The sequence below is a fragment of the Prionailurus bengalensis genome, chromosome C1 (assembly GCF_016509475.1).
Source record: "Prionailurus bengalensis isolate Pbe53 chromosome C1, Fcat_Pben_1.1_paternal_pri, whole genome shotgun sequence".
Taxonomy (NCBI): Eukaryota; Metazoa; Chordata; class Mammalia; order Carnivora; family Felidae; genus Prionailurus; species Prionailurus bengalensis.
In genome coordinates, this window is record NC_057345.1 from 122,050,157 (window position 1) to 122,058,429 (window position 8,273).

Below are 8,273 nucleotides of genomic sequence, written 5' to 3' on the forward strand. Positions count from 1 at the left end.
TCATGAGCAATGCAATGAGGGGAGTGTACAGGGAAAAGACGTTTTTCAGAAATGAGACTTTTCTTTGTAAGTTTTGAGAAGCAGCTTCAAATACATGCGGGAATGAAAGACACAGATGTTAAGGTGTAATGAGAAAAAAAACATAATAAAATGGTAATTAATGAAATTGAGGAATATATATGTATTACTGCATTCAATTCCACACTGTTTTAAAAGGTCTATTCATATCTCTCCTCTGGTCTCTACACTCATTCCTCTAATTCACAGATAATTCCTTATAAGGAATGTGAAGGATTATGTGCATTTGAGGGAAGCAAGATGATTGTACTTTTAAAAATGATTTCTAAAATATTTTTTAAAAAATAATCTTCACTGGGGAGAGGGTCTGCAGAGCCCTGATTGCTGTCATGTAGGACGTGGCACTCCTCACCAGGGCGGTAATTTGCATCTGGTAACTGATCATGCTAAATATCTATGTTTGGGCTTAGTTACCTTCTTAATTATGAAATACTTAAGAATTTTGTTATTTTGTTTAAATGTCTTGTTCATATTTTTACCTACTTGTAGTCATTTTTGTTTTCTGGCTGCAAATATTTTCGTTGTCTTCTCATTTGCGGCTCACTTTTTGATTCATTTAATAATACCTTTCATTGAATAGAGGTTTTTATTTTTAGTAAAATTCCTTTCATCATTTTTTTCTTTAAGGCTATAGTTTTTTTATATCTTATTCTAAGAATTAGTTGCCTGTCACAAGGTCATGAGAATGTTTTCCTAACTTTTAGTGTTTTACCTTTCTGTTTTATAACAGTGATTCTATGGTATAAAGTTACAGCACTATTTATTAAAAGACAGTCCATTCTCCAACAGACTTTCAGAACACAAATGGTATGGATCAAGTTGCTTATATGTTTACATATATGTAAAATATTGTATTCTGTATCCTCTAATATCAACCATCTTCTATGTCTTCCTCTCTTTCCAAATCTTCCTCCTGACCCTCCTGGAATACTTGGTCCCACAACAGAAAAAATTCCCTATGCTTATTCTTCCCACAATAGAAAAATTCATTAGCTTTTGAAGTCCCCTTCCCCTTGTCGACCTACATGAAACCTATTTCTACCATAAGAATATCCTTCCATCACAATCCTCTCAAGTGGTGATGATTTTTATAACCATGTCCTTCCTATCAATGGTGCTTAAGTATTGTAATTGTTCCTTTTTAAATTTTTTTAATGTTTATTTATTATTTTTGAGAGAAAGACAGAGTGAGAGCAGGGGAGGGGCAGAGAGGGAGACACAGTATCTGAAGCAGGCTCCAGGCTCTGAGCTGTCAGCACAAAGCCTGATGTGGGGCTCAAACTCACGATCTGTAAGTTCATGACCTGAGTAGTCAGACCCTTAACCGACTGAGATACCCAGGCGCCCCTGTACCTTTTTAATAACTGAATGTTTCAGAGCATTTACCTCACTTGCCTCACAAAAAAAAAAGAAGAAAAAAGAAAAAGAACAAAAAGTAACAACACAACTAATATTTAAAAAGTATTAAATCTCAAGTTGTCAAATTATAATGCCTGCTGTAGTCCTTGTAATAATCTTCATCATAAAAGGCATAAAAATAGCAATACTCTTTGTGCCCCAACTTTTCTCATAATCCTTACATGGCTCTCAATTCCTTGCAGAACATTTTATAAAACTTCATCTGACATTTCACCTTGTCCATAACTTGGCCCCACTCTGATTCCATAATGTTAGTCTTTCAGTAATATCCCTGGAGCAAGGTTATTTCCCTAAACACACGTAACTAATATATCCTTACTCATTCTATTTCTCTGGAATACACTCTCTGCTCTGCCTATCCAGATTCTTCTCATTCTTGTGTACACAATTTTCATTTCTTCTCTTCCATTAAGCTTTCTTGATCAGTTCAAACGAAAATACTCTAGTTGTACTTTGAAACTTCTGTGGCAGTGACATCACCAGTTAGTGCTGGTTATTATTATTTAACCATTATTGAGTATCAGATTTTTTAACCACGTAATATATTCAGAATAGGAAGAAGTTCTCTCTTATTTCTCTTGCCTGAAAGAGTGCCCAGAGTACATAAAATACTCAACTGATATTTGTTATAGGAATGAAAATGAAAGAAAGCAACTATTTTTTGTTTTTAGACTTCAAATCTTAATAAACTTCAGAGAACATTTCAAGTATAAGAATCAGGGATCTGGCCTTGGATGTCCTGTCAACTATCTACACAGCATTAAGTAAATATTTCCATATTCGCCTCTTCTCTTTGAAATGAAGTCTATCAGTTTCTGTCCCTACATACCCCAGAATCCAGATACATCTTTAGCAAGTTAAAAAATCCAGGCTGAAAGAAACAATTCATTATATAAAAAGAATAATTATTTGGCTTAACGTTTGACCAAGAACTAATTAACAGCAACATCCAAATATAAAATATGACCTTTAAAAATCACAAGGAATCTCAAAGTAATTACAAGAGGGAAAGCAGTGTATTTTGTTACCAAATGTCAAAAAGAACATTTGTATTCCTCCCAGCTGTGGGTTCTCTGAGTATTTTTATTTCATTACTATTGTTTTCTCTTTATTTACAAGTCTTCTTTACTGAAAATCTCAGGGGTAAATAACTAAAGAAGAATATTAGGAAAAATACATATTTTCCTATGCTCTAGCACCTAGAGTAAGGGTTCTTAGGAAAGACAGAAAAGAGAGTATATTTCAGATAAATAAAAAGATATATAGATAAATAAGATGCAAGAGATTTTCTGCAAAAGATTTCCCAATAGTAATTTAAAAAAAAAAGTTTCACTCTCTAAACAAAGATAAATTTCAATATATCCCAAAGAGAATTTGCTCAGTAATATTTCTTTTTAAAAAAATTTTTTAATGTTTGTTTATTTTTGAGAGCGAGAAAGAGACAGAGTATGAGGGGAAGAGGTGCAGAGAGAGAGGGAGACACGGAATCTGAAGCAGGCTCCAAGCTCTGAGCTGTCAGCACAGAGCCCGATGCGGGGTTCAAACTCACAGACTGTCAGATCATGACCTGACCCAAAGTTGGATGCCCAACTGACTGAGCCACCCAGGCGCCCCAGTAATAAATATTTCTGTGGAAAACTTATTTTAATGTAAGTTATAAAAGAAAATACTTTCCAACTCTTGTTGATTTAAAAGGAAAGATTCAATGATATCCAAGTGCTGGATACCATGGAGGCCCTGTTGGTGGGGGAGTTATATGGGCATATGGGATTGTAACAGCTATGCTCCGCCGGGGTTTAGGTGGGAAGGAGACATTCAGTCAAAAGACTAAAGATAAACGGAACTTTTCTCTCATTAGTGTATTACAGTGAGTATTCCAATAACTGAATAATAGCAAGAGGTCTGCTCTTTTGTAAATGAGTAAATAAAATCAAAGGAAGCTCAGAGCCAATCTCCTAGAATGACTAAAAATTGTTTTGTTAGATAGAAACAACTAGTGTAGAATTAGGGAAAGGAAAATAACCACGTGGATGTGTCATTAAAGGACTTGATGGATATTTAGGATTACCCTTTTTGTGCTCCAATAAAGACTGTTTTGCTTAGATGAATGGATATAGGACTAGTATCCAGCAGCTCTAAAAGAAAAGCTTACAATTTTAATGCCAAATTGGTGAAATACATATTATATATGTACCATACACAAGAAAATTTATTGGCTATTAAGGCTAAAACTGAGAAGGTGCGATTTTAAAAGAAGTTCCTAGATTGAAAATTTTAAATACATGGAATCGATTATGTAAAGATATAACTCCTATAAAAACACCCAAATAAGATTCTTTTCTAGAGGCTGCTATAAATTTTTCAAAACTTCATTTGAAAAAGTAAACAGAAATTTGGAGATGAAAAAATAAAAACGGGCTCACTTTCCCCACCAGATAATGAAATATATTCTAAAGCAAAAATAATTAAAATTCACGAACATTCAGGCAGATCATTGAACTAAAACAGACAGACAGCTGTAGAATTTACCTCACAGTAGCTCATAAATTGTCCTACATGCAAACAATGTTTATCTTCTTGGCTTGCTGCCATGAGATGGCATTAATGATCAATATACATTGAGACTTAGGGATTTCAAGTAGATGGACTAATGGCCTATTGAGATGTAAGCTGTTCATATGTAGAGGCTCCCCTGCTTACATAAAGTCTTACAGTATAAAAACAGATTTTGTAATATATAATCCAGTGAGGTTTGGCTTACCAGATAAGTATGTTAACAGAGGCAGCTAGTGCAGGCTTCTCAATATACTGGATACACAAAAGCATGAAGAGAGTCAGAAATATGGTTAACCACAACTGAAAACTTTATTAATTTATAAATTGAAGACTTGGTGATATTGGCAATTCTAATGAGAAATAAGTCATCAGAATTGGTTCTTCAATGAAATTGGCTATGGAAAAGTCAATCTCAGAATGGAAATACTTGGAAATTTTTGCTACTCAGATCCCTATTAAATGGTTTCTCTTAAGCATTCATGGTTTTGAATATTAAACAGAACTTGATTTGATTCTGGAAAAGACAATCTTTATAAACAGAATTCAATACACATCCAATAGATGTCAAAGGGGCCTGAATTACGGTATGCATTGCAACCTGTCTTGCTCATTTGCTTTGTTTTTGTTTTTCTAAATTGGAATATTTGCAAATGTGCCAATTCTTCAGTTCTCTTTATTGTTTTACAAATGGTTTGATTGTGTACTTTTTGTTGTAAGTCAGCAAACCCCAAATATTTAATCTTCTCTTTTTCTACTCTCCACTCATTGCTGGAATATTTTATCCTCTCAGCAGTTAGAAGAATCTGCTAGTGACCCATTTGTCTGCCTACAATTGTAACAGTTGACTTTCAGTCCTCTGACATCCTTCTGGTTATACCGAATACCTGTGTGTCAAAGAGAACTCATGACAAGAAGAGTATATAAAACAGAACTCAGAGTAAAATGTTCCCTTTCTGAGACTTTGGGTCAACCTCACTATTTCTTGCTCATTAGTGTCACTGACCTCCTGTTCTCTGGTTTCTACCTGTCTGGACTTTTAATCCTTGCCTGATCCTGCCTACTCAAAGCTACCTTTGCTAAAGTTAATCTCTTCCCTTTCAAACTAAGTGAAATAGCAAGAGATTGATGTAATGTTCAACCTCCTCCCCCACCCTCACCCCCCATCCCATTCCCAGAGCCTGCCTTGGTCTGGCTTCTGGATTTGTCCTGGTCTAATCTAATTGCAAGCATTATTTAAGTCAACTACAAGAACTACTTTTATTAAAATCTCTCCAAAATATCACTTTGAACCAGGCACCACCATGCTTTATAAACAACAACTCATTTAGACTACATATTAACCCTGAAATATAGGTTTTATGTCCCCACATACAAGAGGATAAAATTGTGTCACAAAGATTAATAACTTGCTTTAAGACATATGTAAATGATGGAACCAGGAGTCCTGTCCATGTATTCTAATCTCAGTACTGTTCTCTATTTGCCACATTTATAGATTAGCTCAACAGGAAACCACGTCAACTAATACATGGGCCAAAAAGGAATTATACATTTCCTCTACTGTGTGGGCCTCAAATTGCTAGGGTTCCAGATAGAGCAAATCAACAAATTAAAGTATGAGCACATTTGAAAGAGAAATTAAGGCGTTGTGTTAAGCACTAACCATTTTAACTATGTAAACAAAAATTAAAAATTAAAGTATACATATATGTGCATATACATATTTTATATACATATAAATACATGTGTATGTGTGTGTGTATATATATACGTATACATATGTGTGTGTACATAGAATTTTATAATTTAGACACAGTATAGGAATACCTGTTTATTTACAAACTCATAATTTATTGGCTTATTTCAACAGGTAAGAATATCCATACTATTCTTATTGGGGCACTGGGTTGGCTCAACTGGTTGAGCATCCGACTTCAGCTCAGGTCAGGTTTGTGAGTTCTAGCCCAACATCAGGCTCAGTGCGGCCAGACTGTCAGCATGGAGCAGTATCCATCTTCTGTCCCCCTCTCTCTCTGCCCCTCCCCCCTTGCACCCTCTCTCTCAAAAAATAAAGCATAAAAAAAAAAAAAAGAATATCCATACTATCTTACAAAACAAATCAAGAAAATCAACCACTGGCAAAAGTAGGCCTGAAAAAAATTTTTAGTTTTATATTCATTCAATACCATTACTTATTTCAATATGAAATTCACCTGCATAAAAACTTAGAATTAAGTAAGCATTTGATTAAAGGGGTCTGTGGAAACTATAAAGAATGTCAAAAATACAAATGAAATTACTTTTATTTGAAAATTTTGTGTGTATATATAAAATTTTTATAAGATATAATATTTCTTTTTTTAAATTTTTTTAATGTTTGTTTATTTTTGAGAGAGAGAGAGAGAGAGAGAGAGAGCGAGAGAGAGCGAATGGGTGAGGGGCAGAGAGAGAGGGAGACACAGAAGCCAAAGCAGGCTCCAGGCTCAGAGCTGTCAGCACAGAGCCCTACGACTTGAACTCAGGAAATGAGATCAAAGTCCGAGCCAAAGTCCAACTCTTAACTTACTGAGCCACTCAGGTGCCCCAAGATATGGTATTTTTCATTAAATAACTAAAAAGAGAATACGCTCAAATGAATCAGTTACTCATTTCAACTGAGAATAACAGAAGTTGAGTCTATTTTATAAGTTTTCTATTTTTTTTACCCACTATGTAACAACATATTTCTAAGCACTACTTAAACTAATTTACAAAAACAGCTAACCCTTTTTTTCTCCTTAAAAATGGTTCATAATTTGTACTTAAATAAAATATACTTTATATTGGTACAAAATTTCAGAGAATTATAAAATTTTTGTCAGGATCTAGGAAGTGCCAAGTACATGTTAAAATTTACTGATGCCAGTAACATATTTTTCAAAATATTCTGAATTACTGTGTGATGTTTTCCTTTTCTCTGAAATTACTACTTTGCAAGTAATTCTGTAGGAGTCTAGAAATTGAGTTAAATTTGAAATTAGCTATCACAATCATATTCATTTTAATAATTAAATATTTGCATTCTTCTGATACAGAATACTGAGGATGGGGGAAAAATCCCGTTTGATTTCAGTGTCAGTCTTTCCCAAGTTTTCAATCTGGAGCATGATTCTTACTCTCATCCTCACTAGACCTCAGTCTTCCCTCCTCCTAATGAAGATAACGCACACAATAGACATGGCTATTGGGAAAACTAAGGGAGATAATGTTCATGCACATTAAAACGTTGCTTGGGACAGGAAACCTATAAATAATAGCTATTATTGTCATTATCATGATTAATCTGGAATATTTGTTTACTAGTACAATTCATTACTCCTGTTTCATTTTTATTGATTATTACACATTAGTTTTGTTTGTTGCCTCAAATTCAATATGGAATGAGGCTACTACATAACATACGCTTGAAATACATTTGTTTGGTCTATCATTAGCAATACCCCATAATAATTAGCAAATTTCAAATGAAAAGCTAGCTTTTAACAGAATATCAGTATGCTTTTGGTTCATTAACTTATTCAAAAAAAGGCTGAGTAAATGGCATTGTGTTAACACTACAAATCATGCTGACCATTTTCCCTTTTATATAGCTTCATAATGAATCCTGGGTGGCTAAATATGAAATACACACATGCAGAGCTGTTGTGAGTTTTTTTATTTCAGTTCTTTGTACCACCATTACCTGCTCTGACAGATAATGGAAGTTGACCATTTTAGGGCATGTATCTGATTCTATTATCACCTAAAATTTTAAAACTAACTGAATATCATTTTGTTGGCAGCAATAATATCTGCTAGGGTATCCTTTTCTATTGATTTTGTGTCTCTCTTTATTTTTCAAATTTTCTATCTTAGCAAAGCTTGGCAAATTTTCTATCTATCTTGTGTAATTGTTCCTGCCTTCCAATACCTGAGAATTATTATTAATGATCTTGATATTCACAATATTTTTACTACCTACAACATCATAGAGGACAGAGATGGATATGTTCATATTGTTATCAATTTCTGAAGGATGTTCTCATTTGACTACAATAAATCAGATGATGTTAGAAAACAGTTTGTGCTTTTTGAAATGACACAGAGTTTGAGTCCTTCCTTTTTTTTTTAAATGTTTATTATTTTGAGGGAGAATGTGCACACAAGTGGGGGAGGGGTGGAGGCGGGGAGACACAGAATCT